Consider the following 7949-nt stretch of genomic DNA (forward strand, 5'->3'; position numbering starts at 1 on the left):
TCCTCCTCCTCCTCCACGGCCGTCTCTTCCTCCTCTTCTTCCTCTCTTCTATCTCTCCATCTGCCTCCTTCTCCTTCTCCTCCTTCTCCTCCTCCTCTTCTTCTTCCTCCTCTTACTCCTCTTCCTCCTCTTCATCCTCCCCATCTTCTCTTCTCTTCCCTTTTCTCCCCGTACTTCTCTCTTCTCTTTTCTTTTCTTCTCTTTTCCTCTTCTCTTCCCGTACTGCATATGCCCCAATCGGTAATTTCTTTTTGTGCAAGACCTGGCAGTGGGCGTGCGTCGCATCGCTGAGTTTCTAGGTAAACAGCTGAGTGACGATCAGGTGTCTGCCATTGTCGCTGAGACGAACTTCGAGCGCATGCGCACGAACCCGCTCACGAACTGGGATTTCCTCATGAAGAATGGACTGCGCGACCCTAACACTGCACCCATCATGCGCAAAGGTATAGGGCCGTAATCCTAATCCTAACCCTAACCCTAACTCTAACCCTAACCCTAACCCTGATCCTGACCCTCACCGTCACTCTCCGCTTTAAAAAGCCTGGCGCGCATTGCCGAACATTGGCACGCAGTGCGTGCGTGCGTGTATGCGTGTGTGTTTTTTTCACAAATTCTTTCGACAGGAAAAGTTGGCGACTGGAAGAATTTCTTTGACGATGAGATGAGCGACATCGCAGACGCCCTCTGCAGGAAACATTTCGAACCAGTCAACCTGAAACACAGATTCGAGTAGCAGACGAAATTAGTATATCTGTATAAACTGTCGGTGTGAAAATAGCACTAAAAAATAGACTCGTGCATTTATTACAAGTCACAAAAGGTGCTTAATTTACCGGGCGATTTTGTCGCCTGATTTTATCGCCCGATTTAATCGCCTAGTGTGTCCGGCCCTTTAACACCACGAAATAGCGATTAATGCATCAGCAAGCACGGGCTTGCCTAGCCAGTTGTGCCTTCACTACCTCATGATCACTGCAGCATATATGCTCTCTGAATTCTCCATAACGCAACAAGTACGTTAATATTTTAATAAAAATTAAATTCGTGATTTGATTNAGAGAGAGAGAGAGAGAGAGAGAGAGAGAGGGAGAGAGAGAAAGTGGGCGCGAGAGAGAGAAGAGAGAGAGAGAGAGAGAGAAAGAAGTGATCGATGCATAGGATGTGATTGATTGATACACCACGCCCAGTTCCTATGCTTCCATCAGCAACCGTGGAGTCAACGCTAAACGTATAACAACTGTAGATATTTGGGGAAAAAAACAAAGAGTAAAAATCTGCGATGCTAGTTAGTAAGTGATAGTTAGTAGTGATATCAATCATAATAATATTTTAAATATTATATTGTAATAATGTTTAAAATTATAATAACACTTTTACTTAAATCCTTGATACGGCCCTGAACTAATTTGAAGATCTATCTCTGTGTTAACCTGTATATTATGTATGTTAACACACAAACACACGTACACATAGGCGAAGCAAATTTTGTCGAAGTTCTCTCCCAAGCAATGTCAATGATGCATCCGCAAGCGGAGCGAGTTACCATAGGAAGGGTATACTATATTGTGCGAGGGAGCGTAGCGATTTTTTATTTTGAAGTAGTGTCTATGGTATGTTTTAGTGTTTACGGTAGACATTTTGAGTTTCGTTGAATACTCACATGCACAATACATACGAAAGAAGTACGGTGAAATACAAGTAAGGGCGATGAAGTACATGTACTGCTCCAAGAGAAAAGCGCAGTGGAAACTGACAATTTCTTTAATCAACACAAGTTTTGTTTTTAACGCATAAAAGTGGCGTAATACCAGAACAAACCAATCACAAACTGTTTCCCCTGCTATTCGCAATCTCCCTGCATGCAGATTACGGAAATGGAAATTTAAATGACTCGCTATCTTGACCCTCCGAACATTGCCAATTATCCCCATTGTTGCGTTATTGGCATTATCACAAGCATTATCGTCACTATGTCAACATTTGTTTATTATTACCACTCATCATCATAATCACAGCAATATCATAATACGCACGATGATCATCGTCATTCTATAATTTTTATCATACATAAAACAACTAAACTGAGGGCAATACAAATACCATTGGCTGCTTGCTCAGCACAAATGAAACTAGAAAATGACGTTGGGATGGAATACAGGTGCATTCTCCGGACGATTACATTTTTTAACTCGTCCTGAAAAACATGTAAACCTAAAAACAACAATTTTGAACATAATTAATGATGATGAAGAAATGTGGCATTGAGGTACTCTAAATGTGGAACTTGGACCATTGCCCCTGTATATAAGCCACAAGACTGGAAGCAACTCCGCCAAAAATTATAAGTACCTAAAGTGTCACATGATACTCTTCTTTCTTAGGTTTGAAGTCTTATAATATAAAAAGTTAGTTAAACAACGTAACAGCGCTTCACGCTGCCCTGATAATCGCGATAACGGCAAACCAGATAACTTATAACGCAAGCTAAGTAGCGTAAGCTACATATACGTACGAGATAAATACAGATCCGCGGCATATACGAATGCCGGGGGAATTATTCGTAAACTAGTAAGAAACAATAAAACTATAACCGTACAGTTAACCGAATATAACTGTGTTCTGTTTCACTTGTACAACCTGTTATATGATACTGCATCACCGTCCTGCCTCACGGCAGGAGCGAACAATGAATCCACACAACTAAACACGCGTTAACTATATAACGCCTGTCATACCGTAGTCGGCTACCCCTAGGGCCACTTCACACGTGTGTGCGCGCACACACACACACACACACACACACACACACACACACACACACACACACACACACACGCACTACACACAAACGTTTACATGACCTTATATGTTGGTTTGTGTGCATGGATAAATTATGTGTTGGTATGTATATGCGTATATCAAGAATGATCATTTAACCCCAAATTTATGTCACTCGTGGCTTTGAACAGGATCGTATAATGTACTTCGATGGCTGGCGACAATTTGTGGTGTCAGCTCCCTGCACAAATTGTCGCCGACGACAATTTGTGCAGGAGGCGACAATTTGTGGTGTGAGGTTTTGCAAAATTTTGCACAAATTGTCGCCGACGACAATTTATGCAGAGACGACGATTTGTGGTGCAACAGACGTCGCTGCGCGCAATCTATTATAACTTTATGGTATTGTAAAAAATCACATCCGATCAGAACAGTTTCAAACAAGTCTCGTACTACAAAGAATGTATGGTTAACTGACGAGAAAGTATGTGAGAATTTTGATTTAACCTGTTGCCACAGAGATTCATTTATAAGTGATACATATTGGTAAATTGTTAGCGTTTGTGGTAAACGGGGCCTTAAATCTATTTTTTTCTAAGTAAGAGCGAGATTCACCGATTCTATCGTCTCGCATTGCGAAGACCGGTGGGAGGGTTTACCGACATACGAGATGGTGATTGGCGCGGACAATTCGCCCAAAAATGCCCTGCGGCGTTGCATATAGCGCAGATTTGTACTCCTGTTGCGGTGTAACAAAATGTAACATCCCGACGCGGGATAATTAGTGGTTGTTGCGTTTGTCGCTGCGGCGGATAATTAAATCGAGAGGGGTAATGTGGCGGTGGGCGCGCAGTCGTCATGAACGGCTGTCGTGACTGAAATGTTTGACGTTGAGGAAAATGGTCACGTTGATTCCAGTTAGAATTACGTACAGGGTTATTAGTTTGATAAGTACGCTGCGTTGTGAATAATTAGAAGTTTGTCTGTCTGGTCGCTCAGCCCTGTCGTAATTAAGCTTGTCGTAAATCTGCTACGCTGTTACAAATATCATTTATTTGTCGCTGTATTGTCCGTGGCTCTGTTACAGAGATTGCTGAAACGTCTGTCTCGTCAGTCGACTTTTGCGTTCTCATTTTCACTTCCATGTCTAAAACCGACTCGTGTTTTGCAAGTTGCACTGCTTTCTGAAATGTAGCGGGTTTTTGTCGCACTAAAACTTTCTTTACGGCGTCGGAGGTTACGCCATCGGTGAATGAATAAACTAATCTTAGCTGCAGACTTATATCATTGTCATTCAATTGACCAAAAGCAATTTTACCTAGTTGTTCTAATCTCTTAGCAAATGATAAAAGCGATTCTGAATGCCTTTGTTTTGCTTTCTTAAATTTTTGAAGAGCGAGCGGTGATTCGCTTGAATCAGAATATCACTGTATTAAAATTTCAAAGAAATGTTTCCACGTTATAGTGTGAGAAAGACTTAAAATTTCTGCTGCATAATTAGCTGGCTCGCCATGAAGTAAGCGGAGCACTAGCCGTACACGTCGTTTTTCTTCTGTCTCATCCAAGATTATAAATAAGTGATTGATATTTTTGGCCCACTGAGTAAAGGTCACTGGCGTTTCATCTGTACCGTTAAACTCCCGATAACCTGATACTAGCAATAGGCGTAATTTGTATCTCTTTTACAAGCTGTTCCAAAGGTAATTTAGGAAAAGTGACTTCAGCGTCATCGTCTGATAGGTCTAACGAGCAATCAATATTAGTTTCTGAGAGCAGGGGGTGGGTGACCGGGTGGGTAGCCGCCATAGTTAACCGTTAAAGTATTAGTAAACAGTATTTTGTAGTATAGGGTATATTTACTAATACATACCAAAACATCTATGCGCACTCCAACAATTTGATACATTCAAGCTTAAACTTACACTTACAGTTTCATGGTGAGGTTTCGGCAGCGGCACGTGAATTTCGTATTTGCGCTCACAAATGCAGACGCATGCGGACACACCGAGTATATGTATGAAAAAACAACACTTATATTAGAAACGAATACATATATAACAAACAACAACAACTAATAAAAAAACGTATATTAGAAACAACCCGTATCTGTCTAATAACTATGCAACCTTACCAAGCTTTTTTATACACGGCACCAGTTGTAATGAGGCTCGTGTCGATAATAGTGCACCCCAGGTTCTGCTTGGTATGGGCACTATGTACCCTGAGGTAAGCACGAATAATAGACAGACACAAAGTATAACGTACAACGATAGATCTATTTAGTCTTTCACCGAGTAATACATAAATGTTAGGCACCCTCTAGGAGCGTGACGTATACACGAGTCGTACAATAACCGTAGTCTCAAAAGAGTTTACACACGCAATACAATATCTCAAAAGAGTTTAGTACAAGTACTAGTCTCAAAAGGACTACACAACACAAGGGCAGCCCTCTTTACGCGCAGAAGGAATGCGTCTTCTGTGGGGGTAAGAGCTTTAGGAGAGTAGATCTGTTGTTCAAAAACTTGTATGCCCTGAACTTGCCCAGATCCGACTCTTGGAAGTCATCAGCTGCTGATGTGTAAACATGTGTGGTAATGGTTCTTGCCTGCTTGAGGTCTTCTGATACGATGTCAGTAGTGTTCTCACCAAACTCTTCAATCATGGGTATGTCGAGACACAAGCTGCACTTCAACCATGCCTTCTTGCCGGTGAAGTAAGGATAACTCGTAGTGTCTCTGCCACTCAGGCTATAGATGAAGGGCATTGCACGACACTGTGAAGTTCCCAGTGTCACCACCATTTCATGGATTGGTAAGTATGTGTTCTGGGCTGTCCTCACCAATAGTTCTGGTAGATTTCTCAGGTGTGTTTCTCCATAGTGTAGAAACATGGTAATAATGTATGTGTCAGTGGAGTGGATAACTACTCTTTCAACTCCGTCATTCTTGACACTGTACAGAGTCTGCAGAATTATCCTTGTATCAGCCTCCTTCTGCGTCGATTCTATTCTATTCCTCTTGTTTTGTGTGTGGAAGGTGTTCGGCTTCACAATACTTGTCTTCTTCTGATCACTGCATAGTCAGTGACTGAGACAGTGCCTCCACTCTCCAGACCCAGTTTTTCACACTGGTAAGGTTGTCCTTAACGTTGCAATCAGCGCATTACCCAGTTGCTATATTTATCAGGGATGTTGTGGTTGCACCGAATGGATTCGTCTTGACTGCTGCCATTACCGTGATCACCATCTCTGCATCCCTTGAAGTTGTGACTTAACTTACACCAGATTCATGGTGAGGGCTGGATGAATGAAGATGTAGCATAGATTTCAACTCTACAGAGACAGCAGCAGTGATGGGTTTTGTGTAAACCCATTTCATCCGTGCGGCAGGGTTTAGTGTAATGCCATCCAGACCACTCGCTTCCTTGGCATCTGCATTGTAAGTCTGTTCCAGAAGCATGTCAGGAGAGACACTATTGTGTTTGCCATCTGCTCTCTTCCCGACAAATACACCTGCTATTAATGCTTCATGTACATCTGGGGCTGTTTCATGTAGTTTCTTCATTTTAGCCAGATAGAGAGGCAAAGAATGCTAGCCATATTTGTAGTGCCCTGCTGCTGTCAGGTAAGGTAGCATTCGTGATGATTCAGTGAGATGTCCTACCCAGTCAGCTTCTCGCTGGTAGTAGATAATCCTGTGAAGAATGTCTCACATCTCCAGGAAGATGGACCAGAAAATTACTGTTGGTTGCTCAACCAGTGATTCTTGGAAAAGAATCATCTGTTCCTGCATGGCTGATAACTGTTCATGGGACTTCTGAATTATCTGTAACTTCTGAGTGGCAGTGATGTCTTTTTTAAACAACATCTTCAAGACAGATTCCACCTGTGGCTGCCAGTAATCTGTTTCTCTATCTGCTGCCCATGACTCGAATGCTTCCCCGTAGAGGTGCCACATACCTTAGCTCAGGATTCTGAGGGCATGTATGGTCTGGTAGTAGTCAGCTTTCTCACCAAACATCTTTTTGGCAGTCCCTTCCTGGCATAGACCAGCTGCAACGAGAAGATCTTCTGGACCTGCCTCCCTGATGATCTTTCAAACTGCTTTCATGTAAGTCATGAAAGTCGCGCAGCAGTAAGACTACATTGCTTAACTCACCACGATGCTTGTCTCTGATGGCTACTGCGAGCTCATATGTAGCCTGATCTCCAGTGATGATTGTGTATTTGTCACCGAGTGCATGTGATGTCCTGACAAGTCACATCATCTCTTCCTTTAGGACAGCAGGATCAGTTGGAGAAGATGGGATCAGAGGAAGATAGCCAATGATGCTTACCAATTTGCAGTAAGCCTACCCTGATAAACTAATGTTGACTCTTTTCTCTATGATAAAGCTTGCGCGATCTAAAAAGTCACAGACCCAGGAACTTCCGCTATGAATTTGTTGTGTATGAGGTCGCTTTGGTCAGGATTGCTCTCTGACACCTATATTCATTAAATAGAAATAAGATGGGGTAAGAGTTAATTGTAGTTAATCGCGTATCTGTAAGGTCTGTCTCCCGCTGTGCGTTTTTCACCTGCGTCAGCTTAGCATCCCTATAGCTACATTAGGACCACTGATCTCTCTACCAAACATTGATCCCGCAATGAAGGCAAAGAACAAATTTCACTGTGGGAGAAAAAGTGGACACAATAGGCGCATTGGACACAACGTACGTGCAAACCCGTCACGCAAGGTCGGAAAGCCGGGGCTACTGCCGGCAACGTACCATGGGGCACCCCGTCCGTATACCGCCGAACGTACCCTGGTACAATCTAATATGCCGCCGACCGAACCTTCCGCCCTACTCCACTAACGAGTCAGGGAGTCGCTAACGCCCTACTCTCCATACCCCTAACCGTAACCCTAACCTAAAACCCTAACCACTAATCCTAACCCTAGACCATATCAAATAGTGACCAGGGTACGTTGCCGTTATACCGGGACCGCTACCTAGGGTTACGTTATCCGGCCGAGCTACGGGGAGTACCCTGGGGGGACATAGACCTATGGAGCCGCTACTTGGTGCCCAACCGTTGTCCCCGCTGTCGTGGGCGTAATTCCGGGGTATTGTCCGGGTGGGTAAGTGTCCCGGGGGGTAATTGGTCCTGGCTGGGTTTAATTGTCCT

At 43.3% G+C, this 7949-nt stretch overlaps 1 long non-coding RNA gene across 1 annotated transcript; it reads left to right on the plus strand.

Annotated features, from left to right (window-relative positions):
• Positions 1-210: 210 nt before the first annotated feature.
• On the plus strand, positions 211-789 carry LOC106818300. The gene is made up of 2 exons (XR_001395186.1): positions 211-443; positions 624-789. It is a non-coding gene; the product is annotated as an uncharacterized LOC106818300 (long non-coding RNA).
• Positions 790-7949: the final 7160 nt, after the last annotated feature.

The sequence above is a fragment of the Priapulus caudatus genome, unplaced genomic scaffold, assembly GCF_000485595.1.
Source record: "Priapulus caudatus unplaced genomic scaffold, Priapulus_caudatus-5.0.1 Scaffold2149, whole genome shotgun sequence".
NCBI classification, from domain to species: domain Eukaryota; kingdom Metazoa; phylum Priapulida; class Priapulimorpha; order Priapulimorphida; family Priapulidae; genus Priapulus; species Priapulus caudatus.